Here is a 15,677-nt window from a genome sequence, read left to right as displayed (position 1 = left end):
GCCCAGCCCTGGAGGGAGGCTCCCACCTTGGAGCCACATGCCCCTGTTCTTGAGACCCATCCTAGGGGGCTGCCTCCCTCCCGCCCCCCTCAGCAGCCAGGCCCTGAGCTGGGGAAGCGGGAGTCTCGGCCTCACGGTGTTGGGAGGTGGTAAGACCTACACGTACTCACAGTGCCCGGGGGATGGGGGAAGTGGGAGTGCCGAAGCAGGAGGGGCCTGCTACCCAAAAGGGCAGAGACCCTCCAACCCCTAACAGTGCCCCTCAGTTTCCCATACTGGGTGGGTGAGTGGATAGACTGATGGGTAGGTTCAGGCATCAGAGGGAAGCAGCCCCTTCCACAGTCCAGGGCTGCCAGTCACTGGCACTGTGGAGCATGAGGGGTGGGGTGGGGGTGGGAACTATGGAGCCAGAGAAAGACAGGATAGCACCTGTGTGCGTGTGCGTGTTCGTGTGTGTGTTCGTGCGTGTGTGTATGTGTTCATGTGTTTGTGTGTGCATGTGTTCATGTGTGCATGTGTGTGCGTACATGTGTGCATGTGGGTTCGTGCATGTGTCTGCGTGTTTGTTTGCGTGCATGTGTGTTCATGTGTGCACACGTGTTCACGTGCGTGTGTTCGTGTATTAGTGTTTGCGTGAGTGTGCATGTGTGTGCACATGTGTGTGCACACATGTGTATTCATGTGTGTGTGTGTGTTGGGTGCAGGAGGGCAGTACAGGGGTTGTACCATGGTGGGGGCATTCAAGGCTTCCTTCTGATTCTGGGTACCTGTACCCTGAGCCCGTTTCCTGGAACCAGCCTCGGCTCTGTGGCTAGGGCTGTCTGTCCACTCCTACAGCTCCGAGTGGAAGATGAAGGGAGAGGACACGTCTACCCACTCCACCTCCCAGTCAAGGGGACAAGACCCTCAACCACACGCATCCTCCTGGGCTGCAGGGCAGCACACCAAGCCACACACGGCATCCAAACGGTCAGCTTGGAGCTGGACACCGGGACTGCATGGTGCCTCCAGCCAGGAAGAAGGTCTTGGTCAATTCAGGCCATGACCCTCAACACCAGTAATGGACACAGTGGATGTGGAGAGACGTCAAGTGAAGAGATGACACTCAATGAGGGAGAACGAAGGTAGGGCCCCCACCCGCTTCTGAGTACACTGGCTTTCATCACCGGAGCCCTTTGTCACAACTAACAATTCTCACTTAACTCTGAAATCAATAAGCAAACACTGGTTTTAAAAATTTTCCCAAATTTTATGATCGGAACACTGAATGCCTTGCATGATAAGCCAGATTTCCATGTAATTTTAAGCCTGTGGTCAATTGCACAACAAACTTGATAATTCTGGAGAAGTCAAATTGCAAAAGAACTGTGACCTGAAAAAATGCTTACCCACATCTAGAGGACCCATGCTCAGACACAGCCTCTAAAACTGCACAGCTGGAAGGCTGACCAAACTTTTTTGAAACAACCCTTGAAGAAGGTTCTTCCTAGTTTCCTGCACGCATCCATGCGTGCGTGTGCGCATGCATGCATGTGTACTTCCTTTCTAGCTCTGGGCCAGTGGACCAGACTAGCATCAGATCCCTGGGGCCACTGAGATCCCGGCCTTTGTCAGTCACCCAAGAAGAGAGGACAGAACTCTGGAGAGGGGCCAGCAGTCTCGGCCAGGCCTGCACGCGAAACAGCGCTCAAGACCTGCTTCAACCTTTGAAAAGCGCTGCTGGGCAGGGCCAATGGTAACAGCGATTCCGCTCTGAGCAAGCTGGGGAGCATGTACACCTTCTCCAAGGTCATGGACGCCTCAGGGTTCTACAGGGGCAGCCCTCTGTGTCAGCAGTCCCACTTCTAAGAATTCAACCAAAAGAGAACTGTGCACGACTGTGAAAAAACAAACCTAAGAGGTCTATCCCAGATTGTTTCAGATGGCAAACGATGATGAAAGCCGGACTGTCCGCTGCTGGGGGACAGAGCAGGAGAAAGGGCCCAGTCATGAGAAAGCACCCTGTTAACTCTTTACATACCGACCGTGTAATCCTATCACGACAGACACAGCGTAAGCTAACCTGGGCACTAAGCCCCTTGGTTCCCCAAAGCTGGCAGAGTGCCTCAGAGGTACTTGGCCTTCACATTCTCTCTGAGCCCATGGGCCAGAGTGGAGACAACAACCTCAAGGGAGAACTGTAAAAAGTGCGGTGGAGGTACCACCATCCTCCCCTTTCTGGGGGTTTCCGGGGTAGGGGCAGGGGCAGTTCTCCAATGCAGGATTCAGAGCCGGCCACCTGCCTGCGACCTGGCCTTCCAGTCCTGGCTTTGACCCACTCTCCACTCTCCTACAAGACCTGTAATGAGGTTCTCAACCTTCTAGGCTGGGCTTTGGGTGGGTCTAATGATTACTGTCCTATAGCTTGCCACTGTCTGTTCACAGAGCTCCACTAAGCCACAGAATCCGTTGTAAGCACAGCAATAATAAAAGGGGCAGCCACCCATCCTGAGCACTTCACATGGGTTTATCACACTGTGAACCCCCCCAAAGACACTGGGTGAGCGGGCTTCATGGCTGTCACCGTCATCACCATTGGTCCGACATCACAGAAAGGGAAACAAGCCTGAGAGGGGAGACCCGGCCAGCACGGGCCTGACCAACAAAGCCGCATCCTGGGCATTATAAAAAGTCACCATCAGTACATGGAATGGGAACAAGGCACCACGTGCCTTCCAGGGCTCTGGAGGCCAAGAGAAATGGTGAAGTCCAGCTGTTTTCCTGCAGTCTGGCACAGCTTCTTGATGGCATGGCCATCTAATGGGCCAGCCCTTGGTGGGAGGTAAGTTTGAGGCAGAGGTGCAAAGGGCCGAGGTGGGAAGGGTCTCATCAGGGAGCAATGGTCTGGTCAAGAACCCTGGGCAGCTGCCTCCTCCTACCACAGGCACTTCACTGCCCACCCCCAGCCCAGGTCATCTGTCCTCCCAAGATGACTCCACCAGCATCCTCACAGCCCCAGGGCCCCTCTCCAGCCCTGCCTCCTGCCTCTGTCCCAGCTGTCACGTCTCACCCAGCCATGAGCCTCACGCTCTGGGCTCCAGCCGTCGGGACCACCTTCCCTCCGTCCCACGCAGGGTCTTTGCACATGTTCCCCTTTCCAGGCAATGGGTCCGCACTGCATCACACCTGGGTCACTGCTTACCTTCCCTCAGGCCCTGCTCAGCCAATGCTCCCTCTGAGAAGCCCCCCTTGGCCACTGGCCACGTACATCATAGGGCTTCTCCTTATACCACGTACGGAGACCTCCACTCTAAAAATGAAATGAGCTGTTGAAAACCCACCGCCCCGGCCGAAGGCTCTGTGGCCTCGGTCCCAGTGCAGAGCCTGGCCCTCTGTAAGGTGGAGCAGAGATGTGACGGGGCTGGGCCAGCATGCAGCCTACAGCTCCCACACCTTGGCCTCCTGAGATGTGGGCGCTCAATTCATACATCTGTACCGGGGCAGAGAGAGGGACCACTTAGACAGGGGACCGGGTGGGCCTTCCCTGGCAGTCCAGTGGTTAAGACTCTGTGCTTGCACTGCAGGAGGTGCGGGTTTGATCCCTGGGGAACTAAGATCCTAAATAAAAAAGAAAGGCCACAGGGAACGTTATGGATCCTGACCTGGTGATGATCACCTGGGTATGCAATTATACATATATAATTTTTATACAAATAAAAATTCACCATCAGTATACTTTCATGTTGGGGCTTCCCAGGTGGCCCAGTGGCAAAGAATCTGCCTGCCAATGCAGGAGATGCAAGAGACGTGACTTCAATGCCGGGGTCAGAAGATCACCTGAAGCAGGAAATGGCAACCCACTCTGATATTTTTGCCTGGAAAACCTCACAGACAGAGGAGCCTGGCAGGCTACAGTCCATGCGGTCACAAAAGCACAGCACAGCAGGAAATACTCCACGTTTATCTTTATAAATACTTTATCTTTTAATTTAAAAGATTTATTTTCTTTAGGATTCTCTTCCTAAAACTCTCATCCCCACATCCTGGTGGCAAATAAACAAATGACTCAGAAACTTTCCCCTCTTGAAACAGCTAACCATTCACTGCCTCGGAGACGACTCTGGCGGCCTGGGCCCTCCTGGGGCTGAGGGTGGGCCACAGGACACGGCAGAGGCTGCTCAGGCTGCCAAGAGAGCCCCAGTAGGGAGCCCCGAGTCTGACACCAAGCGAAGGCCAGGCTTTCGTCCCCAGCTCTGCCGGGACTGCTGTGTGACCCAGGCCGGGGGGTTTCTGGTTGCTGACATGGGCACTGGCCTCTGCGGGGCCTCTGATGTTTGCAGCTCCTCCCTCCTCACCTCTGCAGTGAGACCTCGCACCGTGCATTCCAGGCATCTGCCCTCCGTTCACAGTTCCTGACTCCCACGGTGACCTCCCTGCTTTCTCACATCCCTATGATGGTGGTCTAACCAACAGCAGTGTAAGACGGGAAACCTTACCACCCAGGGGCAGCTCCTGGGGTTGCCTGCCATCTCCTCCTTCCCTCGCAAGCGTGTCTGTGGATCAAATCTGTACTGCTGGTGTGCTCCCACAGATGCACTTTGGAGGCAGCTGCAATACTGTGGTCGCTGCTGGGGACTCAATTCCCACGGGGACCCTCCCTGACCCGCTGGGGATCAGGGACGAAGCCTCTGGAGCTGGCTGCTGAGAAACAAAGGAGCCCCTCCAGACATGAACACCCCTGCACTCAGGGCTCCCCTATGCCTGGGTGAGTGGGTTCCTGCAGCAGAGAAGGCCCAAGTGAAAGTGAGGATATGGAGGGACGCACTGCGGTGGGTCTGGGTAAGTCTGAGCCAAAACCAGAGGTGGGCTGCAGGGACAGAAGACCCTGGCATTGCGCCGCTTACACGGTAAAGGCATAACATCAGGAAGAGAGACTGTTCTTCCCTCTTGGGGGCACTGAAGTTCCCCTTTGGGCCAGGCTCAGTGGCAGAGTGACCGTGGTGTACCAAGATTTCTATTGCAGAGCCTGTCCAGAGCCATGACCATGTTTGTTTATTCACAATCAGCGGGAGATGGAGCTCATAGCTCCCAGAGCCAGGCACAGAGTAGAAACTCAATCAGTTCAGTTCAGTTCAGTTGCTCACTCGTGTCCGACTCTTTGCGACCCCATGAATCACAGCACACCAGGCCTCCCTGCCCATCATCAACTCCCGGAGTTCACGCAAACTCACGTCCATCGAGTCAGTGATGCCATCCAGCCATCTCATCTTCTGTCGTCCCCTTCTCCTCCTGCCCCCAATCCCTCCCAGCATCAGAGTCTTTTCCAATGAGTCAACTCTTCGCATGAGGTGGCCAAAGTATTGGAGTTTCAGCTTTAGCATCAGTCCTTCCAATGAACACCCAGAACTGATCTCCTTCTGAATGGACTGCTTGGACCTCCTTGCAGTCCAAGGGAGTCTCAAGAGACCTCTACAACAGCATCAATTCTTTGGCGCCCAGCTTTCTTCACAGTCCAACTCTCACATCCATACATGACTAATGGAAAAACCATAGACTTGACTAGATGGACCTTTGTTAGCAAAGTAATATCTCTGCTTTTTAATATACTATCTAGGTTGGTCATAACTTTCCTTCCAAGGAGTAAGTGTCTTTTAATTTCATGGCTGCAATCACCATCTGCAGCGATTTTAGAGCCAAAAAAATAAAGTCTGACATTGTTTCCACTGTTTCCCCATCTATCATGAGCTTCCAGATGTTCAAGCTGGTTTTAGAAAAGGCAGAGGAACCAGAGATCAAATTGCCAACATGTTGAATCATCGAAAAAGCAAGAGAGCTCCAGAAAAACCTCTATTTCTGCTTTATTGACTATGCCAAAGCCTTTGACTGTGTGGATCACAATAAACTGTGGAGAATTCTGAAAGACATGGGAATACCAGACCACCTAACCTGCCTCTTGAGAAACCTATATGCAGGTCAGGAAGCAACAGTTAGAACTGGACATGGAACAACAGACTGGTTCAAAATAGGAAAAGGAGTATGTCAAGGCTGTACATTGTCACCCTGCTTATTTAACTTATATGCAGAGTACATCATGAGAAACACTGGGCTGGAAGAAGCACAAGCTGGAATCAAGATTTCCGGGAGAAATATCAATAACCTCAGATGTGCAGATGACACCACCCTTATGGCAGAAAGTTAAGAGCAACTAAAAGCCTCTTGATGAAAGTGAAAGAGGAGAGTGAAAAAGCTGGCTTAAAGCTCAACATTCAGAAAACTAAAACACTCAATAAATGCGTATGTGTGTGTGTGTGTGTGTGTGTGTGTGTGTGTGTGTGTGTGTGTGTGTTCAGTTACTCAGTTGTGTCTGACTGATTGCAACCCCATGGACTGTAGCCTGACCAGCTCCTCTGTCCATAGAATTTTCCAGGCATGAATACTGAAGTGTGTTGCCATTTCCTTCTCCAGAGGATCTTCCCGACCCAGGGATGGAACCCATGTCTTCTGCATTGCCGGCGGTTGCTCTACCACTGTGCCACCTGGGAAGTCCACGTGTTATTGACTAATGTGTAAAAACACAGTGTTCACTTCACAAGAGGAGGCAGACATGGAAACTGAGGCACAGAGGGACAGAGACAGCTCTTGTAAGGGGTGGGATCGGCACTAAGGAATCTGCCCACCTTGGCCTATCCGTGGGTCAGTCCCCACCAAGTCCCGCTGGCATCCTAGCAGTATCCCTACCACCAGGATGCAACTGAAAAATCAAATGATTTTTCCCTCAAGTGGAGACAGGGGTGACACAATGAAATAGCCTCACCAAAAACCCCCAGGCCTGAGTCTACTCACACTTCTAAATCCACCCACCGATTCAGAGGAAATTCAAATGTCAGAGGAAGGTGTGCAAGGACATGAGGGACCTCAAGCACGGAATGCTGGCCAAGGGACATTTCTTCCACAAGTTCAAGTGAAAAACAAACAAGGTAGAGAGAGACTGAGGGAAAGCCAGACACTGAAAGAGAATGACCTATGGCTTTCATTCAGGTCCTTGGAATTTGAACGCTGACTGGATATTGGAGGGTATTTAGAGGTCACTGTTTGTCAGATGTGACACTGGTCTCGTGGTTATGTTGCTTACAATGACTCTTTCAGAACCTACTGAAATACCAACAGAAAAAAAAAATAGTATCTGGGATTTTGTTTATAACCCAGGGATTTGGGGGGCAAACGAAACAGGATCGCCCATGAGGAGATGGTATGTGGGGTTCAATACTCTCTTCTGGCTAATTCTGTACGTGTTCCAAATTTTCCATAACAGAAAGGGCTTCTGTTTTTGCTGTCTGTTTTAAGTCTCAAATCTCCCTGCTAACGGAGGAAAAGAAAGAAGGCAGAGTGGGAGAAACGCTGAGGCCGGGAGCCTGGTCTTGGCTCAGGGACTCCACCCTCTTCCACAGAAGTCGGGGCATTCCAGAAAGGTTTGCTATCTGCTTCCTCCTTCAAACACATTTTCAATCAGTTTTTAAAATCTCAATTAAGAAACACCCACCTCACACCCAGATGTGAAGGATTCAGGCTCGAGGTTGGGGGGTGGGGGTGGGCAGGGCCAGTCCTCATGTTATTTTTGATTGTCTGTGAAAGATAAGCATTGAATCAAAAGGCAGTTTTAGAAATGTTCCCAGCAATCTGACACAGGTACTTGACGTCTCTTGCGTTTCCTAATAAGATAATGGGCTTAAATGCGAGGTGTTTTTATCATAACAACTTTAATTACATTAAAAAAATCATTTCGTGCAAGATTAAAATTTAAAAACCAAACAAGTGTGGTCCTTCAGAGGGACTTGAAGACACACTACTATGGACTGGACATCGACCCCCTGGGGGCCCAGGCCCGTCTGCTGAGGTGGCCTGCCCAAGGCCCCAGGACAAAGTGTGCCTTCCCACTGCTGGCAGTGCCAATTCTGGCATCTGCTGCAAACACGGAGCTGAGCAGAGGGCAGACAGCGGCAGCTGCCAGGCCTGCTTGATCTTCAACCCACTTTCACTCAGGCACTACCACAGGCTTGGAGCCACTCTCCATGCACGACCACAAGGCCCAGGAGGTGCGGAGCACGCCCCTCTCAAGGTGCCATCCCAGCCACAGCATGGCAGGGGCGCCAACTCATACCCCGGAGCAGCCCCAGGGGCAGGTAGCCAGCCACTTTCATCTGTAAACCAACGGTGAGAGATGAGTCAGCCAACTTTCCCACACATGTCCATTGCTGTGCCTCTTTCAAGCTGCTGGAGGGCCTTAGCTGCAGAGAGCCCTAAAGAATGCCAGGCGAACTGCTTCAAAAACGTCCACTGTTTCCCTTGTGTCAACTACAAACAGCTCTATCGCTGAACGGAAGCACAGAAATCGATCAGGCAGCAGGGCTGCTGGATGACATTAACCTGCACCCACGGGTCCTGGTTTCAAGAGTTTCACAGGTTTCATGGGGTTTCCTGGTTTCACAGAAAACAGCATTGCTGTTCTATGACATGCAAATAAGAAATGGAATATTTCCTGCCGTATCAGTAAATGAAGGATGTCACAGTCATCGGCAATTGCAGCCACCACCGATGGTGAGCTGCTGAGCCCAGAGGGAACTCAGGAAGGAAGGAACACCTGCCATAGAGCAGCCATCACTGCAGCCACTCTGGACAGTGAAGCCCTGAAGAAACTCAGGATACTGGCCCCTGAGCGCGGAGGGGCATAGCAGAGGAATGGCTTCAGCTAGGGCAGGCTCATGTATCTTCCCATGCATAGAAAAGTGCTAAACCTCTTAGCTTGAGATTTCTGGTTTTCTTTAACTCACAATAATCTTTTGATGTTCAGACTACCTGCCCTTTGTTGCAAAATTCATAGATAACCTGGCTCCTCCCCCCACCTCCTCAGAGCAGCTCTCTCAGGTTTACTTGAGATGCTGCCTTCTTGACATGAAGTCCTAAAAATTCCCACCAAATCAAACAGAACTCTCAACTTTAAGCTTGTGAATATTTTTTATTTACAGTTATGGAGACTGATGACGGGACCAGAGCCGATTCCTCTCCTTCACCTGAGCTCTACAAGGATCTGGGGCCTTGTGCCGGGATCTGGGGCCTTGGTACCAGCAGAGGCGACTTGTGCCCATCCACCTCTTTGAGGAGTCGAGACAAATCTGGGCGAGTCTCTTCTTAGTTCTAGGATCTCCCATCATTGGTTGATGATCGTTAAGTTTCATATATTGGGGGAATAAGTTATCTTTGAAACTTAGCTTCCAGAAGAGGTACCTGGGTTATCCTCAGTTGAAGTACTGGGAAGATTTTGCTCAATGTAAAAGGCACTCGCAGACTCAGTTTAGATAGTGAGTGGTTATTCTCAGCTTAAAGGCTGGGAAGACTGCTCAGTTAAACAGTGCGTAAGGTTTCACTCCCACCTGAGTCATTAGGGGGAAGACCGGCTTGTTGGTTTTCCTTGAATCAGTGACCTTAATAGAGACTGTAGAAATTTAAAAAAAAAAAAAACAACACTAAAATTTATGAGTGCTTCAGAGCTCCAAAGAAGGGACTCTCTCCTCCTGGCTGGCAACAGCTTTCTGAGGTGACTGAGAAATTTGCAGGGGTGGTGGTGGCCAGACCCCATTCTGTGCAGCTGTCCCTACAGGGAGATCCACTCATTTCACTAAGAACCTGCGCAACCAGGGACTCGAAGAAAAACTGATCATGCTGAGAGCTGAACACCATGGTGGTCTTACGTGCCACTAGGAGGACCTAAGACACCTAAGAGGGAGCCGAAACAAAATCTGACGCCAAAGCTAGAGGAGTTAAGCTCTCAAGCAGCACACTGATGCATCACACGGAATCATCACTAGTAATTTTATTTCAGCAAACCAACTTCAGAATGGGAAATAAAGGTTACAAAATAAAAGAAAAAGGAGAACTTCCCTGGTGGCTCAGAATCCACCTGCCAATGCAGGAGACACGGCTTTGATCCCTGATCTGGGAAGACCCGCCACGCTGCGGAGCCGTGAGCCCACGCACCACCACTGCTGAGCCCGTGTTCCAGAGCTTGGGAGCCACCAGTGCTGAAGCTCAAGGGCCCTAGAGCCTGTGCTCTGCAAACACAGGAGGCACCGCAACGAGAACCTGCACGCTGCATCGAGAGGGGGTCCCCTGTCCACCACAGCCAGAGAGAGCCCGCACCGCGATGAAGACCCAGCACAGGCACAAATAAATAAAAGGGACGGCAGACTGCCAGCCTCCACCTAATACCCCAGCCAGGTGAATGTGCGTACAAAACTTACAAGTGCCTACTCAGTTGGGAACTAAAGGGAATCTTGTCCTAAAAACGAGGGGCCTCTCTTACTGCATGTGCAGTTAAATTAAGGTTAAAAAGCTGGCTTGACAAAAATACCTTTTCAGAATTTTGATGTTAAGCAAAGTCCTTCTAGGGGAAAGCTTCCATTTCTCTTCCTGAGTCTTTGAGATATAAAACTTCTACATGATCTCCCTTGGACACTCTGTATGTGTGTGTGCGCATGTACTTGTTTTGCAAACTTGACCTCTGCCATGCTATTTTTGAGAGCAAACTCTTTGTTGCTTAGGTTATATCCTCCCCCACTCTCTTATGAGGAAGCCTCTTGCACTTCAGTGGTTTGAATCACTATTAATATATGTTTTATTAATGGTCAAATGATGGATTCCTTTAAAACTGAAAAAACAAACTGCTGAAGCTATAGCACTCTCATTATAAAGCTGTTTTATTGGTACCTATAAAAACAAAATCAAAACTAAGGTGGAAAAAATATATCTAATAATTAACCTGAGAACTGTAGTTTAAAACAAGTACAAAAAACTGGTTTGGGAAGCTTCATTGGTGGTCTTTGCTTCCCCTCAGTGGGTCTTACAGATGATAACAAAAGCACTACAGTAATTAGGGTTTATGGGGAAAATCCTATAGGGAAAATCTAGATACTATTTCCAAAAAGGTAAATATTTTTAGAGGAATTATCTCAAATGAATAAAGAAATCTTTAGATGGTTATTTAGAGTATGATAAATAAAATGGACATTTCTGTGGTTAAAACACAAGGTTTTATACTACACTACCTAAAGTTAAAAGGTCAAAGGGCACCCCCACTAGTTCCCAACAGTAAAAGCCAAACAAGTCTGATCTATTCACCCCCAGTGTTAAAATAAATATTTAAGGAGCTAGAAAAATTTACATTGAGTACCAGACCAGCAATTATTTGGGGCAACAGATAGGCCAAAGAGCCTGAGTTCCACTACTCAACCTCTCTCTGGGGATCCCAGAGCCTTTTATATAAAAACAGATAAATGGGCAGGAAACACTGAATAAAAAGACAAAAACTAAAAGTCCTCCTATAAGATGAAAGCTTGTTAACTGGACACTAACAAAAAGTAAAGGCATAAAAATTGACAAAATTGAGATGAAAGTGTATCAAAGTGGTATATTTAAATGGGCTTTATATAGGATGATTATCATCTTTTTAAGTATGTTGTAGGACAGGCATGCTTTACTGGGAAATACTATATGGTATTTTAAGACAAGGTATATAAATTTGCCCCTCAGGAAATATTAAACATTCTAAAGGAAACCAATTTCCATTGCAGCCATGAAATTAAAAGACGCTTACTCCTTGGAAGGAAAGTTATGACCAACCTAGATAGCATATTGAAAAGCAGAGATATTACTTTGCCAACAAATGTCCATCTAGTCAAGGCTGTGGTTTTTCCAGTGGTCATGTATGGATGTGAGAGTTGGACTGTGAAGAAAGCTGAGCACCAAAGAATTGATGCTTTTGAACTGTGTTGGAGAAGACTCTTGAGAGTCCCTTGGACTGCAAGGAGATCCAACCAGTCCATTCTGAAGGAGATCAGTCCTGGGTATTCATTGGAAGGACTGATGCTAAAGCTGAAACTCCAATACTTTGGCCACCTCATGTGAAGAGTTGACTCACTGGAAAAGACTCTGATGCTGGGAGGGATTGGGGGCAGGAGGAGAAAGGGATGACAGAGGATGAGATGGCTGGATGGCATCACCGACTCAATGGACATGAATCTGAGTGAACTCCGGGAGTTGGTGATGGACAGGGAGGCCTGGTGTGCTGCGATTCATGGGGTCTCAAAGAGTCGGACACGACTGAGTGACTGAACTGAATTGAACTGAATGCCTATGTACATAATGCACCTATGAGATATCTCTACCTCTGGAAAGTATAGTATCATCAACATTGAATTTATAAAGAGCTCTAGTTAATTTCAAAGAAAGTAGTTACAAATTAAATAAAGAGAAATAGGCCAAAATGACTTTCAGGTTGACGTGAACTGAGAAATATTGAATATTAAGATGCTACCTGGTATTAAAGTTTGTTTGTTGATCTAATTATTATAGGCATGTATTTAGAATCATTAAGTATAATACTTTATTGTATGTAGGTTTAACAGAAGTCAAATAAGACAGACGTTATTGCATCTGCTGCAAGCAAAATAACTTGATATGACGAAGCTTTACAGTAAATGTAAACGAGATAAGAGCTTTTGGGAAAACTATCTTAAAATAGTTTTTAAATTTCATCACAATGAGAAACTCATGTGCTACAACTAAAGAGAAGCCCCTGCATGTCACAACTAAGATCCAGTGCAGCCAAATAAAAATAAATTAGTTTTAAAAAATACACAGGATACTGGCCTCAGATAAGTGAGGTGCACATCAAAGGAATGATTTCAATGAGCTCAGACCGTACATCCTCTCATACACAGAAAAGCGCTGAATTCCTTAACCTGGGTTATCTGGTTTTCTTTACTTAACAATAACCTTCTGATGTTCAGACTACCTTCCCTTTGTTGTAAAACTTCCATATAACCTGGCTACTCCAGCCTGGCCTCCTTGGAGCAATTCTCTCACGATCACTTGAGATGTTGCCTCCTGAGCTCGAAGTCCTAAAAATTCCCGGTGAATGAAACACAGCTCTTGACTATCAGGCTGTGAGTATTTAAGTCAAAGACACACACATAAATTACAAATATGAACTTACAAGATAACTCACACTAATATGCAACATCGTCATCTGTATGTGTTTCATATATACTGAGGTTTCATGTTGAAGTTTCACTACTTAAAAAAAAAGAGTGAAAGGAGCTGGAGGTCAAGATCCATGGTTTGTGGTCTCAACTCTGTCACCACTCATGGTTTAGCAATTCTGGGCCTCAGTTTCCACATCTATAAAATGGGAACAGAGCTGCCCCACTCCTTAGGTTGGTTATGAGAGGAAAAAGAAATGACCCAAAAACACCCTTCAGAGAATTACAGGTGCAAAGTCAAAAGCACATGGTAATTTTATCAAGTTCATACCGTGGCCTTAGTCCCTCCTTGCTCTCTTCCGTGCGTCCTCACTCATCCCTTTCAGTGTGGAGAGTGATGCTGTGACTACGAATGACAGTGATATTACTAATAACAGAGTAATTAAAGTATCAGTGATGGAGAAATACATGGCCAGCCCTGTGGTATGAGCCCCACACATGTCACTGCTCCCCGCCAGCAACTTCTCCAGTAACCCCACCTCGGGCCCAGGCTGACTCAGTCACCCAAGTACAGATGGGGCTTTGACAGAATAGCAGCACCGGCCTCCTGTGCTCTCTGGACTTTTCCCGACGCCCCAGTGTGACAGAGCACGTGACGATCGAGGCAAGCACACACAGGCTGTGGCCTCACAGTAGTATTAACATGGACTTAACCCCCTGTGAGCCTTCCTGGGCCAGCCCTCCTCACTGGAGCACAGAGGCCATTTGTGGCTCTGTGGCCCTGCTGGGGACAGGGGGCAAACACTCAGGGGGGGCCTTGGGGTCCCTGCCTCAAAGTACACATGACCACTGACTCTGCAAAACTCCCCAACTGGAGGAGAACATGGGCAGCGGTGGGGCGGGGGGGCGATACTGTAGGTGGAGGTGCCCCCAGTACAGCCCATCCAGCTTGGGTGGGCCGCTGGGGCCCTGGGAGGCAGCCAGTGTCTGCTAGAAACAGCTTGAATCTTGCTCTTCAAGAGACAATGAATCCACTGTTGACCGGCTGGGGCCTTGATTAATGTTTGAAAAAAAAAAAAAAATGGAAAATTCCACCTGTGTGGGTGGAGGCTGGGCCTGGGACAGGTCAGCAACCTCTAATGGCCTTGTTCCTGGGGATGGGGAGGACAGAGAAACAAAGAGGCCAACCAAAGAGACGGCCTGAGGGTATCTCTGCACTTGGGTCCAAAGGAATTTCTTTGTCAAAGCCAGGGAAATCATTTGTTTTTTTTCCTTGTCCCACCTCCCCTGTCCTTAAATTTACACAGCACCTGTAAGTCCTCCAGTTTTTTCCCACCCCTTTACACTCTCCCAACAGCCCCGCCAGGCCAGCAGGACTGACGTCAGCCCCATGTTATGGAGGGGAAACCGAGGCCCTACGACACCCAGAGCCTCGCTCAAGGGTGGCACTGGGGAACGAATAGCGCAGCCAGGAGGTGTGAACCCCAGTAGCAGCACAGAGCCTGTCCTGGGGGGAGTCTGGGCCAGGGCCATGGGTAGTGGACAGAGGGGTCCTTCAGACTCCGGATGAGATGAAGTGTAGAAGGAAACCCAAACCAGCTCTGACTGGGTAGGCTTGGGCCCCCGGCTTGGAGGAAGGTATGCATTCATTCATTCAAGCATTTAATAAGCACCTACTAAATACCCAGACAAAAAGGAATGCTGCACAAGGCTCTTTCAGAAATGCAGACGCAGCAGAATTCATGGCCAAAGAGGAAAGGTCAGAGCATCTGCACGTCCCTCACAGACCTGACTCACCTCACTGCCATTACACTTGACAGCAAAGGGAACCGAGGCTCTCAGAAGGGCCGAGACTTCCTGAGTCACAGGGGAGGCAGCTGAGACCTACTGACCCACAGGGGCCCTGCATCCCATTAACCAAGCTACGGCACTGCTGGGCTTAGGCGTTCCAACAAAAGGTGTTCCTTCCGCAGTCCAGCTTGGAGGCTCCATGCTTAACCAGCAAGGCCCTCTCATGGAAGAACACTGTTTGGAATGGCCTTCTGGGCCAGCGTGGACCCCTTCTACTGGACAGGCACACCTTGCTGGCCCACAGAGCACGCCAGCCGTGGCTAAAGGGATCACTCCGCGGTCCTGCCTTAAGACCCAGCCATGGGCAGCAGAGAAGCAGAGACAGGGCGGCGTCATCTCTGTGCCCACACAGGCCCAGCCCTGCACCCAGGGCATGGGGAGGTCACTCGGTCTACGTCCCAAGTCAATGGCCAGCACCTGCTTCTCTGGTTCCCCCCTCCCACTCCTTCGACCTGATGCTCAGCTACCTTGGCACTTTGCTCGCCTCGCCTTTCTCCTCTCCTTTGCCCACCAGCTTCTTTTCCTGGAGAAACTATCTCAACCTTGCCCTTTCTTGGAAGAAAACCAGCCCTCTGCCATCTCTAAAGCCACTTCCTCTCATGCCTTGTCTCAACACTTCTTGCCAAAGATCAAAGTCAGGGGCCCACTGCAGGCCAGGCCACTTTTGGCCCCCCTGTCTCACCTGACACTATGGCTGCTCCCTCACTCTAGATCTTACAGAAAGAAGGGAATAGGGAATATCCCTTCCTGGGACCCTATCTACCTCCCCTCTCTGCTACTGCTAAGTCACTTCAGTCGTGTCAGACTCTGTGC

At 49.3% G+C, this 15,677-nt stretch overlaps 1 protein-coding gene across 2 annotated transcripts in view; it reads right to left on the bottom strand.

Annotated features, from left to right (window-relative positions):
• The window catches only part of CHDH (choline dehydrogenase), a 102,311-nt gene that overhangs the window by 84,725 nt on the left and 1,909 nt on the right, over positions 1-15,677 (bottom strand). The window contains exon 2 of one of the 2 annotated variants that reach the window (XM_018067041.1): positions 7,520-7,602. The exons of the other annotated variant lie outside the window; for it this stretch is intronic. The gene's annotated coding sequence lies outside the window, so the exon portion shown is untranslated. The remainder of the gene's footprint in view (positions 1-7,519; positions 7,603-15,677) is intronic. 2 annotated transcript variants of the gene reach the window in all.

Source organism: Capra hircus, chromosome 22, assembly GCF_001704415.2.
Source record: "Capra hircus breed San Clemente chromosome 22, ASM170441v1, whole genome shotgun sequence".
Lineage (NCBI taxonomy): Eukaryota > Metazoa > Chordata > Mammalia > Artiodactyla > Bovidae > Capra > Capra hircus.
This window is presented reverse-complemented; position numbering and strand designations above follow the sequence as displayed.